This window comes from Mus caroli, unplaced genomic scaffold (genome assembly GCF_978045245.1).
Source record: "Mus caroli unplaced genomic scaffold, Mus_caroli_1 scaffold_4, whole genome shotgun sequence".
Taxonomy (NCBI): domain Eukaryota; kingdom Metazoa; phylum Chordata; class Mammalia; order Rodentia; family Muridae; genus Mus; species Mus caroli.
Window position 1 is genome coordinate 106,907,814 of NW_028227259.1, and position 20,620 is coordinate 106,928,433.

Consider the following 20,620-nt stretch of genomic DNA (forward strand, 5'->3'; position numbering starts at 1 on the left):
AACGGACACTAGATAGGGTAGAGTCTAGGGTAAGAAAGAGGAGGGGGAGATGTTCAAGTCAGACTTTTACTACTCCTCTATGGGAAAAATACACTCTCTACCTATTCAGCAGACATAAGTGTACATAAAACATAATGGTCAAGGTGTTCAAATAAGTCACTCTTGAACACCTGATTTCTAAAAATGGATGCAAGAAGACTTGACTGGTTTGTGGTGTCTGGTGGCTTCTCCCATATTGCTAACATGAGACTCATCATGTGATCCATCTGCTCTTTCAAATCAGTAATTTCTATTTTCATTTTAAGATTTTTAATTAATTAATCAATTACTTTTATTACTTTTTTTTTTACAGTCCAGTAGTTGCTCCCCTCCTGGTCCACCCTTCTGCAGTTCCTTATCCCATTCCTCCTCCCTCCTCCCTCCTCCCTCCTCCCGCCTGTCTCCCAGATGTTCCCCACATCTGCCGGGCCTCTCCACTCTCTGGGGCCTCAAGTCTCTCTCTCTCTCTCTCTCTCTCTCTCTCTCTCTCTCTCTCTCTCTCTCTCTCTCTCTCTCTCTCTCTGTCTCTCTCTCTCTCTCTGTCTCTCTCTCTCTCTCTCTCTCTCTCTCTCTCTCCCTGGTTAGGTGCATCCTTGCTCACTGAGGTCAGGCCAGGCAGTCCGCTGCTGTATATGTGTGTCGGGGCCTTGTATCAGCTGGTGTATGCTGCCTGGTTGGTGGCTCAGTGTCTGAGAGATCTCACTGGTCTGGGTTAGTTGAGATTGCTGGTCTTCCTACAGGGTCACCTTCCTCTAGCCCTGCACTGATTTTTCTTGGCCACCTAATAATTTGTACAAACAAGTTCAATGGGTCAGAATTTTGTTGAGAGAGATTTTGTTGAAAGAAAACTTGTTTGGTTTTTTGCTGCTCTTCAAAGGCCGTAAGTTGAACCATTTTCCAAAATTTGGGGACTAAAGAAGAGAATTCTTTTTAAAAATGTATTTATTATTGTAAGTGCACTGTAGCTGTCTTCAGACACACCAGAAGAGGGTGTCAGATCTCATTATGGGTGGTTGTGAGCTACCATGTGGTTGCTAGGATTTGAACTCAGGACCTTTGGAAGAGCAGTCAGTGCTCAACCACTGAGCCATCTCACCAGCTCCTAAAGAAGAGAATTTTATTTTCTAAAACCACATTTCTGGGTATGCATATGTGTGTTAAGTGTGTATGAACATGGACAGTGATCGGTGGAGATTAAGAAGACAGATGATAGAGAGGTGGGCAGGTCATGCTTTATTGGCAGAGGCTAATCGTTGAGAATCACATTGGTGAGGGCAAGAGAAGAAACCGTTTTTACGTTATATAGTGATATTCTTTTATATTGCTTCTCTGGTGGAAAGGAACCAAAATAATATTCCTGGCAGCTGAGTGCGCTGACGGACTGCCCGTTGGTGGGCAATTTATTCTGACTGCTCTGAGCCATGCTAGTTCATGGACAAATGTGTGAGAGAACTTACCAAAGATGAAAACCTCACAGAGGCTCCCTTTGTTCTTCTCGCACATTATGTCTTGGAAATGTGGAGTCGATCTTTCATTATGAAAAATTAAAATGCAGGAGGAGAAAACCTTCCCCTGCTGGAGAAAATATTTTCTCCTGTGTGAACTCAGCAAAGCATCCTCGATATGTTTGGGGGACTTTACATAAACTTAATACTTAAGAATTATTAAGCTCAATAAAGTTTGGCATTTTATGTCTGCTGTTTTGTCCCCTAAGAACTTCTAATAGACATATTTTACACTAAAAAGATGAAATGCCTCCCCATTCACTGATGTTTATAATCCTGGGAGCCTCAAAAATCATTCTTACTGTTAGCGTCAGAGCTGTTCTGTCAATAACTGGCTGCTCTAATTTCTTTGTGATACAGCAAGTGTGTTCTCAGTCTTCAAGTACAAATGAACCTTAAGCAAATTTAAAACATGTGGGAGATAATTATTTCAGACAATCGTCGAATTTCACATCCAAGAGAACCTTCAGAGTAAATCTTATTAAATCCCCGCATTTTATGCAAGCAAAACTAAGCCCCAGTGAAGTGCAGTGTTCTACCCAAGGTCATGCTGCTAGCTGCTGACTTAACTAAGGCTAGAAACCTAATTAAATTTGGCCGATATGCTTTCTGTAGCTGGGAGTGCTTGTTCTCCATGCTTGCCCACCCTCCCCTTGTCTAGCCTGGCAAGAGAAGCTTACTGTCATCCTAAGAATGGAATCAGGAAGGTACCAGAAGACAGTGCTGGCATTTCAATCATTTCGAATTGTTAATTTTGACTCATTGGCAGGTAACACAGTGGAAACGGTAAGCCTGTACTTGCGTCAGAGAAAACATTCCAAGGAATCCCATCTGCCATCACTGTCTTTGTATCTTATAGCCCAAGTGTTTATTCAACTATTTTATGAGGCAGTTGGCACTATATATCTTTGCATTAGGGTTCCTCAGAGGAACCAGTATGAGATGCACAGACACACAGACCTATTTAAAGACTTTTATTTTAGAGACTGGTCTACCCAAGTTTGGAAACTAAGAATCCCCGTGACTCTCTGCCTGGACAGTGGAAGTTCAGGGAAGATGGTTGCAAAGCCCAGACCTCAAGGCTAAGAAACAGAAAACCAGCCATGTGCTGGTGTGAGTCCAGAGTCTGAGAGCTAGAAGCAGCAGTGTGTAGGAGCAGGAGAAGATGGATGTCCTAGAGCAAACAGAGAGGGCGGGTGCAGCATTCTCTCTGTTTATGGCTTCCCATGCCCCATAGCATGGTGGGTGGAGACAAGTGTCTCATCATCAGCTGGCACACGACTAATACTTGCTGGAAGTTCTGTCACGGGCACTCTCAGAAATAACCTGTAGTAGCCATCTGGGTCTTGCTTGGTCCAGTCACGTTGACAGATAAAGCTATGATGTCCGGGACTCTAGTGTAACAAAGAAGCAGCATCCTTCTTTAAAGGAAGTAAATTATGACACTAAAGTAATAGATACTTCACATACTTTGGTTGCTGTGGCCTTTGTTAAAGACTTGTGAGCAACTAGTGTGAGAATTCGCAAATGTCCACTTTGACTTGCCTTGCTTCTTAAGCCAGTTCGTCTAAATCCTATGACCTCATGATGATGGTGATGTTGATCTGAATGATAGAGGTAGTGATGGTGATGGTGGTGGTGGTGGTGGTAGTGATGATAAGATGATGATAATGGTGATGATGATGAGAAGGATTCAGTGGTAGGAAATGAACTCCAGCCCTCACGTTTGGTGGATTCACACTCTACCACTAAGCCACACCCTAAGTCCATGACCTCATTATTGAAACTGGCATCTGAAGGTCAGCTTTCATGTCTATCTCCTAAATAGAGACTTGCCCATCACAGGCCTGGCTTTTACTTGGATCCCACTATAATCAACAGTGGACCCTCTTCTTACTTCCTCTGAGTGGTGGTTTGGACCGTATGTCCTATAATACCCTCGGTGGGCTTAAAACAAACTGGAGAAGGAATATGCCCGTTCACCTTTAAGAAACAATTCAGTGTTTTGTCCTGTGCGGCCATATCTACCTTGCCCTATTTTCAAAGTCTGAGATTTTTACCTTTGCCTTCCTCGGTTCATTGAAACTGAATTATCCTTCAAACTCCATGAAACTCAAAACAATATCTGACTTGACTGAACTAGGCTGCCCGCCCTGGCCACGTTCACTCCGCTTCAATCCCCTTCCTGCTAGAGTGCGTGGCGAAGGCCTCCGGGCTCAAGAAATAATTAGATTACCAAGTTGGATGCGATGAAGGATTTGTGCTTTGCAGGGCAGATAAACACGGAGTTGCAGCGTAGAAACTGCAACTGCAGTTTTTTGTGCATTGAGCCTCCATCTGGACAAGGTCATGCTGTGGAAACCTGATGAGCTCTGCTTGGGGGACCTTAGGGCTTCAGCAAGTTACATCCCAAATAGTTATGACCAGTCCAAGTTTGGAAACATGTTCAAAAATGATGTCAGAGAGACAGGGAATTTAATGTAAAGAATAAGATCTTTTTAAAATTGTTTCACCTTTTGAGATATAATTACACCATTTCCCCCTCCCCTAAGCCCCTCTTGCTCATTTTCAAATTCACAGCCTCTTTTTGCTTAGTTGTTGTTGTTGTTTTTGTGCATATGCATATATATGTATCTATATCTATACGTATATGATATATATGTTTTGCATACATAATATAGTCAGATGAATGTAAGTTCAGAGTCTGTTTTTCCCCTTTTCAAGCTGTTTACCTGTCTTCTTTTCTGTGCATAAAGAAAACATGTGAAAATGTCTCCTATGTAATAAAGATTTATTAAATATTACCTTCATCTCATTTGTTACTAGGTTTATTACTCACTAATGAACCACAGGGACTTTGGAATATGCTTGTTTTCCTAGTACATTTCTACCTGAGGAAAATTCAAAACGTCCTTCCAGACTTTTATCTGTCACTCTGACTCTCCTCCCTAGCTTCGGATTATCGAAGTTTCCTACTTGGGGTAGAGATAACGTCCTAGCTTGCCTCTTAAACTTCCACTTCCTGAACTATTTGCCAGTCAGCATTTAAAAATGAAATATCCTCTTATGAAAATCCTCCAATGGCTTAAAGAGAACTCTACTATCACTGACTCTGGGGGGAAGCAGGTGCTGGGGACACAGGGAGAGGCTGAAGCGCCTGCCTAGCATCCCTGACACCTGGATTTAATCCCAGCCCTGCACATCTGTAATCTCAGCCCTTGGCAGGAAGAGTCACAAGAGCCTATGAGCTATTTTGAGGTTAGCCTGGCCTACATGAGACTCTGTCAAATAAATAAATTGTAAAATAAGTAGACAGTAAGGTAAAAAACAGTAGCTTTTGTCCATTTTCTCATTATACACTTTATTGCATCCTTTATGTTATATTTCAGTTTTATGGAACTACTTAAAGTGACCGGAGTGTGCCCCGCACCCTGCCTGAGATGTCAGTCCTCTCCTGCACTCAGAGCACACTTTTATTTCATCCCTCACAGACGCCTTCTCTGGCTATTTCCAATCGTGTTTCATGCCACGTATATGTCCCCATTAACAGCGGTTCTCTCCCTTTCAGTGTACAAACTGTTCCCATCTCTACAGTTTTAGCAGGAACTCTGAGTGAACACACACTCACACCCAAACATGCATAACACACACATTCAGAAATACACACATATAGACATGTGCATGCATACTCACACATTTGCACACACTCTCTCACACACACATATACACTAATGCACACATACTCACACTCACACATACATATGTGCACACATACTTTCACATACTCACACGTATGTGCATACATGCACATACACACATGGTCATATGCAGACACACTCACTCATAGACACACATGCTCACACACATGGACACACCCTCATACACACCCACATGCTCAAACACATACATGTCTGCACACACACAATGTACACATGCACACATACTCAAGCATACACACGTGCTCACACACAGGCATGCACGGGGGAGGGACATTTTTAACTGATGTAATTAATATAAACATATATATATGTATATATATATATATATATAATATATTGTATGTAATTTTTATTATGTATTTTCTTTATTTACATTTCAAATGTTATCCCCTTTCCTTGTTTCCCCTCCGAAAATCCCCTTTCTGATTCCCCCTCCTCCTGCTCACTAACCCATCCCTATCCTGGCATTCCCCTACACTGGGGCATGGAGCACAGGGGACCTTTCACTGGCTCCTTAAATTTGAGATCAGTGCATCCCAGAACAGAAAGGAAGGACTTGCACAGTCATCTGAACAGAGAAAAATATGATTATTATGAAATATGAAAGAAAAAACGTTAGCTTCAAAATCTGTTCAAGTTTTTGTCCAAGGAGATAATCAACAAATTCATTTTGAGTCACTGAACAAATAAATGTCATTTATAAACATATAGTAATACATAGTAAATACCACACTAAAAGGACACACAATGTTTTTATACAGTAAATGAGGTTACTTTCCTGAGTGGTATCAGATGTAAGGGAAGTCATTTCCTCTCCCTGAGGATGCTGGGAGGAGGCTCAGTGCATGGGGAAAGTAATTTTCCCACAGCAAAGAGTTATCCTCACTCTGCACGGCCACAACACAACCACCTTCCTTAGGGGACGAGGTCCAGGTGCTCTGAGCCGGTGACATCATCCCACAGTGAACCTGAGACCCAGGACCCAGAGGAGCTGACTCACTACAACAGATAATTAGGAAGCTGTGGGACAGGAGACTAGAAAGGAAATGTAATTTACAGCTCACCAGAAAGCTTGGAATCCACGTGGATCCAAGTTGAGATGGGAGATTAAATGGCCTATGAGCTCACTGCTCCAGCATCTCCTCCCACTTCACTTAGAACACACATGGCTCAAGAGCAAGAACTTTGCTTTTGCCCCTGAAGCGTTGCCAGGCAACAGCAGCATGTTGAAACCACGTGAACAGGATAGAACTGTTCCCAAGCTACCTTCTGCTTCAGTATTAGAACCTGCTGTAGAGCTCAGGTGATGTGGGGGTGGGGGGGATGTCCTGAAGCTTGAAGACACCCCAGGAAACACAGTCAATCATCTAGTTAGGTGTATGCTGTGTATCGATAGAGGATATGCTGGCAAGGCTAGGGTGTTATCTGGCTTGGCTCAAGTTCAAGAGTTTTGGGATAGCTTGTAGAGTTCAGAGAAGGCAACTCTCTAGAGCCCTGTGGGACTCTACCTCCATTTCCCATGATTCCCCATGGCTGAGCTACAGGAGGATGTGCAGTGAGTTGTTCTTGGAAGTGGGTTATCCCTTGCTTCATGCTCTTGGGTGTCTGCTATTGGAAGAGTAGGATCCCAGGATCCTAGGGAAGTTAATCTCACTAAGGAATTAAAGAAACACTTTCCAAATGTCTGTTTTATATTATACTGTTCTCAGCCCTGGCAATGTGACTTTTAAAACAAATTTGCTCTCACCTATTCGGATGCAGTTCTGAACTCATTTCTGAAAAGCAATAGTCCTCAAATGAACAAGTGTGTTCAAAAAGCACAAAAGAGTGGTAATTCCGTGAAAAAAAAAGCGATAAAAACAGGAAAAGGAGGTTCCACATAGAAGGAAGATGTTAGCTAGAGAGGCCATTTTTCACTGAGGGGTCGTATACAAGATGAATCCTGGCCGTTGAAAAGGTCTGGGAAACATGAGGAAGGACTGTTCTAGACACATGGAGCAGAAGGTTGAGAAATTCAGAAAGACGAGCAGATACTAAATTGCACAGGAATCTTTGACACGTGGTACACTCAGAAGCGCCGAAGGAATGAAGCAGAGACATCGGAGACATCCCAGGACTCACTGGGCAGCAGGAGATGAGAGAGTGACAGAAACACTGGAAGGGATGAGGCAGAGGAAGGTGGGATGCCAGGGAGCAGGGAAGGGAACGATAAGAAACTGCTGGCAGTTATAGGGGGACAGTGAGTCCTCCAAGGTGGCAGGATGGATGGTGAGGGGGGTGACAGAGAGAGAAATCTTAAGTGTGACTCACCAGAGGAGGCTGAGGCTTGAGGTTATGCATCAGCCTAAGGTGTGAGAGCCTCCACGCATGAGATCTCCCCCAAGCCTAGAAGCTCTGAGGTCTCCTTCTTTGCCATCAGCTGAGAGCTCCACAGCACAAAGCATACATTTCCATGTGGTGTTCCTATAAACCCAATAGCTGAGAGATGAAGAGTGGATGAGTCCACACTGCTCGCCCTGTGCACACAGCCTGACCCAGGGCTCAGCTCTGCAGCAAGAACCTGTCAGAGTCAGCGCCATGTGTCTGGACTTCAAGGAGCAGGAACTCTTCCAGGACAGCCTGGAGTAAGCCTGAGACCTAATATAGAGGCACAAAAATGTTTACTAAAATGGTAGGGAGACCTGCGCTAGCTCGGAGAGTGTAGAATTTACATATAGACAGCCCGTGTTCCCTTCCCATGCCATGAGTAAAAAGGTAGTCTTGAAGGCCAATATCGTGTTGCTTGTTCTGGTCATCAAAAACTGGTCCTTGAGCATTGCTTTCACCTACTGGGAGAGCTCCTGGCTCTTGGATTCAGTGTAGTCTGTTATTTCATAATTTGTGGCTCAGTCTACTCTGGCTCTCAATGGCTTGCTGTGCAAGCCTCTCATCACAGTTACTTCTGTCCCTGTACAAAGCACTGGACTCACTTGGCCTCACTCCACTCAGGTCTTAATGTCACCTCATGGTCTACTTCCCTCACAAAGTTTGACTCCTCTTTGCTTCGGCTGCTTCTATCACACATAAGGTAGCTGTCAACATGACAAGCAAAACTTGGGAAATACAGACAAAATAAGGACTATCCTCAGTAAACACAATTAGTACATATATGTATATATGTGTGTGTGTGGTATATGTGTGCGGTGTGTGTATATGTGTATATGTGTATATGTGTGTGTGGTGTATGTATATGTGTGTGTATGTATGGTATATGTGTGGGGTGTGTGTATATGTGTATATGTGTGTGTGGTTGTGTGGTGTGTGTGTGTGGTGTATGTATATGTGTGTGTGTGTATGGTGTGTATATGTGTGTGTGTGTGTATGTGTGTGTGGTATGTGTATATATGTGTGCATGTTGTGGTGTGTGTATCTGTGTGGTGTGTGCATATTGTGTGCATGTATGTGTTGTGTGAGTGTGGTGTGTGGGTGTGGGTGTGTGCTTGGGTGTGCATACATGTGTGTGTGTGTGTGTGTGTGTGAGTGTGTGTGTGTTGGACTCTCCTTACTTGGCCTGTAAACCAGTGGTAATGTCTTTGGAATTTACCTCTGCATAGCTCTTAATTAGATATAATCAGGAATTAAGAAAGAAGAATGGAATTCTCCCACTGCGTCAAAAAAAATGCAGTGTATTTTTCCAAGATTTCTTTCTCAAGGCTCATGGTTTAAATCTCAATTTCTTAATTTTCAAGGATGGAGAATCTGGAGAATTGCTAACATAGCTATTCATTTCTCACTTTGAAAAGTATGTTCCAAAATTTTTAATCGTCACTGAAGCATTACACTTTTCTAGTTATTGTCCATACGGGCATTATTTTCTGTCCAAATCTAATGCAACAACAGATGACTTGAGGGTAAATGGGAGTTATAAAACCCAAAGAGTAACTTCAGAGTTTAGGAATGAGTAATGCCTGCCAGACTGTTGGTATATACTTGTAATCCTCAGGCTTGGGAGCTGAGGCAGGTGGTCTGCTCTAAGTGTGAGGCTGATGTGACCTATGTAACAAGTCCCAGCCCCCTCTCCCCCACAAAAAAAAAAAGAGAGAGAGAAAAGGTAGCAGTTTAAAGATGGCCCCTGAGTTACCTGAGTGTTTGCTTGTCTCTCTTTTTGTTTGCTGGTTTCTTGAGGTGGTTTCATCATCTTCAAACTCATGGTCTTCCTGCCTCTGCTTCCCCAGTGTGGGGATAGACAAGGACCACCGCAGCCAGATCCAGGCATGTTTGAATTTCAGGATGCCAGATGATAGAGGTTGCTCTTGTGTTTCAGAACAAAATCAGATGGAACAATAATGAAGACTAGGCTGATTTCAGAGGGGCCCCTTTTGTAGGTTGGCTCATCTCAAAAAGGTAGGGGGTTGTTGGGCTTTTGTGCAATACAGTGCTATTGTGTAAAAGGAACACACTTGAAGTGCAAAAGTGAATTTAAAAATTGGCATCAAAAATCGATCTCATGTTCCATACAGACCCTTTGCTTTTCGTTGAAGGTTACTCACTTTTAGAAGAAGCTCTTGTTTGTCAGTGTTACTCCACTCTACATGGAAAGGGTGTGGTGGCTTCATGAATATCCAATAAATATTTGTCAAATAAATGTTGATGGATATAGTACTGAGAGTAGTTTTAAAACTATTGTAGGAATATTACACTTTCTTTTTTTTGATTTTTAATATTTTTATTACATATTTTCCTCAATTACATTTCCAATGCTATCCCAAAAGTCCCCCATAGCGCCCCCCACTTCCCTACCCACCCATTCCCATTCTTTTGGCCCTGGCATTCCCCTATATTGGGGCATATAAAGTTTGCAAGTCCAATGGGCCTCTCTTTCCATTGATGGCCGACTAGGCCATCTTTCAATACATATGCAGCTAGAGACAAGAGCTCCGGGGTTCTGGTTAGTACATCATGTTGTTCCAACAATAGGATTGCAGATCCCTTTAGCTCCTTGGGTACTTTCTCTAGCTTCTCCATTGGGAGCCCTGTGATACATCCAATAGCTGACTGTGAACATCCACTCCTGTGTTTGCTAGGCCCCGGCATCGTCTCACAAGAGACAGCTATATTTGGGTCCTTTCAGCAAAATCTTGCTAGTGTATGCAATGGTGTCAGCGTTTAGAAGAAGATTATGGGATGGATCCCTGGATACGGCAGTCTCTAAATGGTCCATCCTTTCATCACAGCTACGAACTTTGTCTCTGTAACTCCTTCCCTGGGTGTTTTGTTCCCAATTCTAAGAAGGTGCACAGTGTCCACACTTTGGTCTTCATTCTTCTTGAGTTTCATGCGTTTATCAAATTGTATCTTATATCTTGGGTATCCTAAGTTTTGGGCTAATATCCACTTATCAATGAATAAATATTTTGTGAGTTCTTTTGTGATTGTGTTACTTCATTCAAGATGATGCCCTCCAGGTCCATCCATTTGGCTAGGAATTTCATAAATTCATTCTTTTTAATAGCTGAGTAGTACTCCATTGTGTAAATGTACCATAATTTCTGTATCCATTCCTCTGTTGAGGGACATCTGGGTTCTTTCCAGTTTCTGGCTATTATAAATAGGGCTGCTATGAACATAGTGGAGCATGTGTCCTTTTTACCGGTTGGGACATCTTCTGGATATATGCCCAGGAGAGGTATTGCTGGATCCTCCGGTAGTACTATGTCCAATTTTCTGAGGATCCGCCAGACTGATTTCCAGAGTGGTTGTACAAGCTTGCAATCCCACCAACAATGGAGGAGTGTTCCTCTTTCTCCACATCCTCGCCAGCATCTGCTGTCACCTGAATTTTTGATCTTAGCCATTCTGACTGGTGTGAGGTGGAATCTCAGGGTTGTTTTGATTTGCATTTCCCTGATGATTAAGGATGTTGAACATTTTTTCAGGTGTTTCTCTGCCATTCGGTATTCCTCAGGTGAGAATTCTTTGTTCAGTTCTGAGCCCCATTTTTTAATGGGGTTATTTGACTTTCTGGAGTCCACCTTCTTGAGTTCTTTATATATATTGGATATTAGTCCCTTATCTGATTTAGGATAGGTGAAGATCCTTTCCCAATCTGTTGGTGGTTTTTTTGTCTTATTGATGGTGTCTTTAGCCTTGCAGAAGCTTTGTAGTTTCATGAGGTCCCACTTGTCAATTCTCGATCTTACAGCACAAGCCATTACTGTTCTATTCAGGAATTTTTCCCCTGTGCCCATATCTTCAAGGCTTTTCCCCACTTTCTCCTCTATAAGTTTCAGTGTCTCTGGTTTTATGTGAAGTTCCTTGATCCACTTAGACTTGACCTTAGTACAAGGATATAGGAATGGATTGATTCGCATTCTTCTACATGTTAACAACCAGTTGTGCCAGCACCATTTGTTGAAAATGCTGTCTTTCTTCCACTGGATGTTTTTAGCTCCCTTGTCAAAGATCAAATGACCGTAGGTGTGTGGGTTCATTTCTGGGTCTTCAATTCTATTCCATTGGTCTATTTGTCTGTCACTATACCAGTACCATGCAGTTTTTATCACAATTGCTCTGTAGTAGAGCTTTAGGTCTGGCATGGTGATTCCACCAGAGGTTCTTTTATCCTTGAGAAGAGTTTTTGCTATCCTAGGTTTTTTGTTATTCCAGATGAATTTACAGATTGCACTTTCTAATTCATTGAAGAATTGAGTTGGAATTTTGATGGGGATTGCATTGAATCTGTAGATTGCTTTTGGCAAGATAGTCATTTTTACAATGTTGATCCTGCCAATCCATGAGCATGGGAGATCTTTCCATCTTCTGAGATCTTCTATAATTTCTTTCTTCAGAGACTTGAAGTTTTTATTATACAGATCTTTCACTTCCTTAGTTAGAGTCACGCCAAGATATTTTATATTATTTGTGACTATTGAGAAGGGTGTTGTTTCCCTAATTTCTTTCTCAGCCTGTTTATTCTTTGTGTAGAGAAAGGCCATTGATTTGTTTGAGTTAATTTTATATCCAGCTACTTCACCGAAGCTGTTTATCAGGCTTAGGAGTTCTCTGGTAGAATTTTTAGGGTCACTTATATATACTATCATATCATCTGCAAAGAGTGATATTTTGACTTCATCTTTTCCCATTTGTATCCCTTTGATCTCCTTTTGTTGTCGAATTGCTCTGGCTAGGACTTCAAGTACAATGTTGAATAGGTATGGAGAAAGTGGACAGCCTTGTCTAGTCCCTGATTTTAGAGGGATTGCTTCAAGCTTCTGACCATTTACTTTGATGTTGGCTACTGGTTTGCTGTAGATTGCTTTTATCATGTTTAGGTATGGGCGTTGAATTCCTGATCTTTCCAAGACTTTTATCATGAATGGGTGTTGGATCTTGTCAAATGCTTTTTCCGCATCTAACGAGATGACCATGTGGTTTTTGTCTTTGAGTTTGTTTATATACTGGATTACGTTGATGGATTTCCGTATATTGAACCATCCCTGCATCCCTGGGATGAAACCTACTTGGTCAGGATGGATGATTGTTTTGATGTGTTCTTGGATTCGGTTAGCAAGAACTTTATTGAGGATTTTTGCATCAATATTCATAAGGGATATTGGTCTGAAGTTTTCTCTCTTTGTTGGGTCTTTTTGTGGTTTAGGTATCAGAGTAATTGTGGCTTCATAGAATGAGTTGGGTAGAGTACCTTCTGTTTCTATTTTGTGGAATAGTTTGTGAAGAACTGGGATTAGATCTTCTTTGAAGGTCTGATAGAACTCTGCACTAAACCCATCTGGTCCTGGGCTTTTTTTAGTTGGGAGACTATTAATGACTGCTTCTATTTCTTTGGGGGATATAGGGCTGTTTAGATCATTAACCTGATCTTGATTCAACTTTGGTACCTGGTATCTGTCTAGGAACTTCTCCATTTCATCCGGGTTCTCCAGTTTTGTTGAGTATAGCCTTTGGTAGAAGGATCTGATGGTGTTTTGGATGTCTTCAGGATCTGTTGTTATGTCTCCTTTTTCATTTCTGATTTTGTTAATTAGGATGCTTTCCCTGTGCCCTCTAGTGAGTCTGGCTAAGGGTTTATCTATCTTGTTGATTTTCTCAAAGAACCAGCTCCTTGATTGGTTGATTCTTTGAATAGTTTTTCTTGTTTCCACTTGGTTGATTTCACCCCTGAGTTTGATTATTTCCTGCCGTCTACTCCTCTTGGGTGAATTTGCTTGCTTTTGTTCTAGTGCTTTTAGGTGTGTTGTCAAGCTGCTAATGTGTGCTCTCTCTAGTTTCCTTTTGGAGGCACTCAGAGCTATGAGTTTTCCTCTTTGAAATGCTTTCATTGCGTCCCATAAGTTTGGGTATGTTGTGGCTTCATTTTCATTGAACTCTAAAAAGTCCTTAATTTCTTTCTTTATTCCTTCCTTGACCAAGGTATCATTGAGAAGAGTGTTGTTCAGTTTCCACGTGAAGGTTGGCTTTCTATTATTTATTTTGTTATTGAAGATCAGCCTTAGTCCATGGTGATCTGATAGGATGCATGGGACAATTTCAATATTTTTGTATCTGTTGAGGCCTGTTTTGTGACCAATTATGTGGTCAATTTTGGAGAAGGTACCATGAGGTGCTGAGAAGAAGGTATATCCTTTTGTTTTAGGATAGAATGTTCTGTAGATATCTGCCAGATCCATTTGATTCATAATTTCTCTTAGTTTCTCTGTGTCCCTGTTTTGTTTCTGTTTCCATGATCTGTCCATTGGTGAAAGTGGTGTGTTGAAGTCTCCCACTATTATTGTATGAGGTGCAATGTGTGCTTTGAGATTTACTAAAGTTTCTTTAATGAATGTGGCTGCCTTTGTATTTGGAGCATAGATATTCAGAATTGATAGTTCCTCTTGGAGGATTTTACCTTTGATGAGTATGAAGTGTCCCTCCCTGTCTTTTTTAATGACTTTGGGTTGGAAGTCAATCTTATCAGATATTAGAATGGCTACTCCAGCTTGTTTCTTCATGCCATTTGCTTGGAAAATTGTTTTCCAGCATTTCATTCTGAGGTAGTGTCTATCCTTTTCTCTGAGATGAGTTTCCTGTAAGCAGCAAAATGTTGGGTCTTGTTTGTGTAGCCAGTTTGTTAGTCTATGTCTTTTTATCGGGGAGTTGAGTCCATTGATATTAAGAGATATTAAGGAAAAGTAATTGTTGTTTCCTGTTATTTTTGTTGTTAAAGTTGGCATTTTGTTCTTGTGGCTGTCTTCTTTTAGGTTTGTTGAGGGATTACCTTCTTGTTGTTTCTAGGGCGTGGTTCCTGTCCTTGTATTGGTTTTTTTCTGTTATTATCCTTTGAAGGGCTGGATTCGTGGAGAGATAATGTGTGAATTTGGTTTTGTTGTGGAATACTTTGGTTTCTCCATCTATGTTAATTGAGAGTTTGGCTGGGTATAGTAGCCTGGGCTGGAATTTGTGTTCTTTTAGTGTCTGTATAACATCCGTCCAGGATCTTCTGGCTTTCATAGTCTCTGGTGAAAAATCTGGTGTAATTCTGATAGGCTTGCCTTTATATGTTACTTGGCCTTTTTCTCTTACTGCTTTTAGTATTCTATCTTTATTTAGAGCATTTGTTGTTCTGATTATTATGTGTCGGGAGGTATTTCTTTTCTGGTCCAGTCTATTTGGAGTTCTGTAGGCTTCTTGTATGTTCATGGGCATCTCTTTCTTTAGATTTGGGAAGTTTTCTTCTATAATTTTGTTGAAGATGTTTGCTGGTCCTTTGAGTTGAAAATCTTCATTCTCATCCACTCCTATTATCCGTAGGTTTGGTCTTCTCATTGTGTCCTGTATTTCTTGGATGTTTTGAGTTAGGATCTTTTTGCATTTTACATTTTCCTTGATTGTTGTGCCGATGTTCTCTATGGAATCTTCTGCACCTGAGATTCTCTCTTCCATCTCTTGTATTCTGTTGTTGATGCTCGTATCTATGGTTCCAGATTTCTTTCCTAGGGTTTCTATCTCCAGTGTTGCCTCATCTTGGGTTTTCTTTATTGTGTCTACTTCCCTTTTTAGGTCTAGTATGGTTTTGTTCATTTCCATCATCTGTTTGGATGTGTTTTCCTGTTTTTCTGTAAGGACTTCTACCTGTTTGATTATGTTATCCTGTTTTTCTTTAAGGATTTGTAACTCTTTAGCAGTGTTCTCCTGCAATTCTTTAAGGGATTTTTGTGCTTCCTCTTTAGTGTCTTCTGCCTGTTTAGCAGTGTTCTCCTGTATTTCTTTAAGTGTGTTATTAAAGTCCTTCTTGAAGTCCTCTACCATCATCAGGAGATATGCTTTTAGATCTGTGTCTAGCTTTTCCGGTGTGTTGGGGTGCCCTGGACTGGGCGAAGTGGGGGTGCTGGGTTCTGATGATGGTGAGTGGTCTTGGTTTCTGTTAGTAAGATTATTACGTTTACCTTTCGCCATCTGGTAATCTCTGGGGTTAGTTGTTATCGTTGTCACTGTTTAAAGATTGGAGCAGAAGCTGTGTTCCACTCACCAGCAGTCTCTAAATCCTGCGGCTGGGGTAGTGGGTAGCTGACGGTACCCTGGTGCTGGTACAGCCGGAAGAGGCCTGTGGTCCTACTCAGGCCGGTTTTCTGCTTCCCTAACTAATGCAGTCTCTGGTCCCGCGCGCAATTGGATTGGAGCAGAAGCTGTGCTCCACTCACCAGAAGTCTTAAGATCCTGTGGCGGGTGTTGTGGGTAGCTGGCGAGTGTCAGCCGACCCTGTGCCCCAGCTGCCCCGATGCTTTTCTGACCGGAAGAGGCTTGTGGCCCTATGTAGGCCGGATTTCTCTCTCCCCAACCAGAGCAGTCTCAGGTCCCGCGTGATTGGACTGGAGCAGAAGCTGTGTTCCACTCACCAGCAGTCCCAAAATCCTGTGGCGGGTGTTGTGGGTAGCTGGCGAGTGTCAGCCGACCCTGCGCCCCAGCTGCCCCGGTGCTTTTCTGACTGGAAGAGGCTTGTGGCCCTATGTCGAATATTACACTTTCAATTTGAGGAAAATAACTTCTTTATATATTACTAGAAAATGTTACATGAAATATTCGTATATAATTATTACATCAATCACCTGTATGTTATTTAACAAAACTGAGGGATCTGGGCAAGATGTCACCCACTTATATATAATCCCAGCACTCAAGAGCCGAGGCAAGAGGATTGCCATGACTTTGGTCTATATGGCAAAACCCTGTGTTATAAAAATAGGATGGGTGCGGGGTGTAGCTTAGTTGCATGTGCCATATCCTGGAATTGGTCCCCAGCATCACATATACAAAGTCATGGTAACAATTACCACGAATAAGTGTGAGGCTAGAAAGGTGGGCTCAGCTGTCCCTGTTATCACACAAGCACAGAGACTCAAGTCTGAGCACCTAGAGCTCTTATAAAAGTCTGGCCCTTGATCACATATCTGTAGTCCCAGAACTTGAGGGAGAAAAAAAAAAATCAATCCATGGAACTCATTGGTCAGGTCGCCTAGCCAATCAGTGAGCTTCAAGCTCATTGGTCAGGTTGCCCAGCCAATCAGTGAGCTTCCAGTTCAGTGAGCTAGAAGGGCTTGAAACAACAAGCAAAGATGTGTGTAATCAATAAAGAAAAACACCACACTTCAAATTCTGGCTTCTGAGTTTTTGTTCACACAAGTATACATATATGTACTACACACACAGATCACAAATTATTAGACAAATGTGCGTGGATGGTGAGAAATGTCTGGGCAAACTGCAGGTTGAAGAGTCAGCCTGTTGGGGTGGGACACTAGCTCCATCAGTAAGGTCCTTGCATTGTAAACAGGTCTGTTCTCCATCTCCAGAAGCCACGATTTAAAGGCCTAGCATTGTGCCTTCAGCCTGTAACCCCAGCCCTGGGGAGGCAGAGACGAATTTATCAGTGGAGTTTACTGGTTCATGTAAGAAAGCTCTAAACCAGATGCTGTCTCAAGACCACGTTGCCCTCTGCCTTCCATACAGACACCATGTACACGTGCATCTGTGCATACATTACAGACATGCACACACATAGGACCTCTGATGTTTCTAGTTTAGTAGCCATAAGAACTGCAGCTCTCTTTCTCTGATGTGAGCACAAGTCTCACAGATGAAATCTGACCCATCTCCTCTGAGGGTCCGTGCCTGGAGTGGGTTCTGTAGAAGATAAAGGTAATAACAGCCATCAAAAAGGAAGACTTTCGTGGAAAAAACACAATTCCCTAGGTATACAGAGAGAGCAGAAATTTTGGGGGGGGGGACTTTCAGTATTCAGGGTTTTGAAGCAAAGGGAGATGCTGTCTCTGAGACAGATGGCTCTCACATCTTCCTGCTCCCGCCAATGCCTTTAAAGGTGTGGTTTATAATGATGCAGAGGAAAACGAGATCATTTCTTCACAGGTGCCCAGAGTCAAGAATCTGCAATCGTTGAACTGGTAGTTTTGAAACCTTTACCGATTTGTGGAGCCACAGACAACCGAGCTGCCTGGCAGCGTTCAATCCAAACTTTCTGCTTTCTCTGGACTTCAGTTTCCTTATTAGCAGACCAAAACTCTGAGCTTCAGGGTCCTGGTGAGCTACAGTTCATTCATGTTCTTTGTGCTCTGCTGTTTTTCCAAATGCTCAAATACTACATTATTTAAGGTATATTTCCTTGCAGAAGTCCCCCTCCCCCCCCCCCCCCCGCCCCGTTCTCTGTCTCTTACTTCAATATATGGGATGGGAGGATACTGACTAAGTCTGAGGGGAAGGAGAAGGAAGAAAATTAGCAGCAGGAAGAGTTTATAGCCCTGTCTATAAGGAAGCTTAAATATAGCTACCAGTGCTTTGAAAGGAATGGTTTATGTCCAAACAATATTTTCCAGACGAGCTCTGTACTTTCTTGCCAACAGAATTAACTTTAAAGTGAAGGCAGTAGACAGTTAGACGAGTCGACTCTGGGACCAGCTGTGTGTAGACAAGACCAATTACTTATAAGGTACTGTTTTTCCTCATTGAAATCTTGAGGGTCTGTTTGTTTCGGGTACAAGTGTTCTGTGGGCATTTGATCTTCGTTTTTCCTTCTACTTTATCTCCTTTCTGCGAGGAAATGGCAATCTTGAAAATAGTCTGGGTTTTAGCCGTACATTTTGTGACTGTTGATTGTTGAAGCTGCCAGAATTGTTCTGTTTTCTGGAACCAAATGATCTTTGTCAGTTTATCCGAAAGCATTCTTCAGCCTTGTCCAGCCTGGTCACGTATGATCTTCGACTTTTATTGTATATGTTGTATAGGTGGCATAATATGCTGACTTCCTTAACTGAGGGGGAGGGACTAACAACTTCAACTATAGAATCCATCCAGAGCCCCTCCCTGAAGAAGAGGAGGAGGTGGCACGCCTGGACATTACTCTTACTTCACTCAGACTGGGAGCTTAGAAGATTTCATCTGTAAAACAGACTTTTCTAAATTAGGGATCTGCCACTAGTTTGCACCTCTACTTAACTGGTAATTTTAACTCTAACTTCTCTTTACTGCCATTTCTTTTTGCAAATTATAGCAAGTCTGTTAATTCACTTAGAGTAATTCTGCTCCTTTGCTCGAGTGCCCACCTGTAGGAGCTGCGTAAGTCGGGTGTTGGGGTGAAAGGCTCTATTCCTGGCTCTCTGGCAAGGGAAGCCGAAGGAGCAGAAGTTCAGGGTCACACGTACATAGGAAGTCAGTGGAGCTCTGTAACACAAATCAAATCAGCTTTATAAAAGTTTAACGTTCTCCACCTTAGGGAGCAGCATCCACCCGAGCCTCACACAGGCCACTTAGTTTCTGGTTTTCCACCCATGTTGGTTCTTCCAGAGCAAGTGAAGGGAACTGTAGAGCCGAGACAGGAGGCTGACAGAAAGGACCATGAGCGCCTCTGTCATTTGAAGTGCTACTGTTATCCCAGAGGCCTGGCCAGTCAATTAGAAATATTTGCTGCTGACTTGGAAACAGGAAATGGAGACATGGGCTTCTGAGAATTGAAATTTTCACATTGGCCTCTAAGGATGCCATATGCTTTTGAAAGCATCAGCCATTGGTAGATATTTCCCTCTCTGAAATCTTCTGTATATCTTCCTGGAGGGAACTAAAAAGAATCTTATGTTTTCCATATCCCTCAGCATTAGCATTTAAGACACATGCTAAGGAACATGGATGTACACACATAACCACACTTTTCAGTAATGCAGTGATGCTGTGTGCAGTATGATGCTCTGTGCAGTGATGCAGTGTGCAGTGTGATGCCCTATTCAGTGTGATGCTTTGTGCAGTGTGATACTCACACTGTGTGTGACGATTTTACTTCTCTTGAAAGTTCACATAATCAGTTCACCTTTTGAATTCCTTTTTAAATTTTTATTAGTTTTTTTCTTTCTATGTTCATTCTTCATCTAGCTTGCATATCTCCATCAGCTCTTTTCAATCTCAACAGTTCTTTCAAAACTATTAGTTATTGGTTAATGCAATCCAAGAGAACAAAACGGAACAAGCAAACTTATAAAAGTATGGATGTACCAAGAAGCAGTACATAGTCAGGCGGTGGTGGCGCACGCCTTTAATCCCAGCACTTGGGAGGCAGAGGCAGAGGCAGAGGCAGAGGCAGAGGCAGAGGCAGAGGCAGAGGCAGAGGCAGAGGCAGAGGCAGAGGCAGAGGCAGAGGCAGAGGCAGAGGCAGAGGCAGAGGCAGAGGCAGAGGCAGAGGCAGAGGCAGAGGCAGAGGCAGAGGCAGAGGCAGAGGCAGAGGCAGAGGCAGAGGCAGAGGCAGAGGCAGAGGCAGAGGCAGAGGCAGAGGCAGAGGCAGAGGCAGAGGCAGAGGCAGAGGCAGAGGCAGAGGCAGAGGCAGAGGCAGAGGCAGAGGCAGAGGCAGAGGCAGAGGCAGAGGCAGAGGCAGAGGCAGAGGCAGAGGCAGAGGCAGATCAGAGGCAGAGGCAGGGGGATTTCTGAGTTCGAGGCCAGCCTGGTCTACAGAGTGAGTTCCAGGACAGCCAGGGCTATACAGAGAAACCCTGTCTCGAAAAACCAAAAACCAAAAAAAAAAAAAAAAAAAAAAAAAAAGAAAAGGAAGGGAAGGGAAGGGAAGGGAAGGGAAGGGAAGGGAAGGGAAGGGAAGGGAAGGGAAGGGAAGGAAAGGAAAGGAAAGGAAAGGAAAGGAAAGGAAAGGAAAGGAAAGGAAAGGAAAGGAAAGGAAAGGAAAGGAAAGGAAAGGAAAGGAAAGGAAAGGAAAGGAAAGGAAAGGAAAGGAAAGGAAAGGAAAGGAAAGGAAAGGAAAGGAAAGGAAAGGAAAGGAAAAAGAGGCAGTCCGTTTCTGTTCTGAGGAAAGGGCACAGGCACAGTGACATCTAT

At 42.7% G+C, this 20,620-nt stretch overlaps 1 protein-coding gene across 4 annotated transcripts in view; it reads left to right on the top strand.

Annotated features, from left to right (window-relative positions):
* Arhgap24 (Rho GTPase activating protein 24) overlaps positions 1–20,620 on the top strand; it is a 420,204-nt gene that overhangs the window by 229,534 nt on the left and 170,050 nt on the right. Inside the window, exon 1 of one of the 4 annotated variants that reach the window (XM_029477122.2) lies at positions 18,021–18,239. The exons of the other annotated variants lie outside the window; for them this stretch is intronic. The gene's annotated coding sequence lies outside the window, so the exon portion shown is untranslated. Of the gene's footprint in view, positions 1–18,020; positions 18,240–20,620 lie in introns of those variants that run through there. 4 annotated transcript variants of the gene reach the window in all.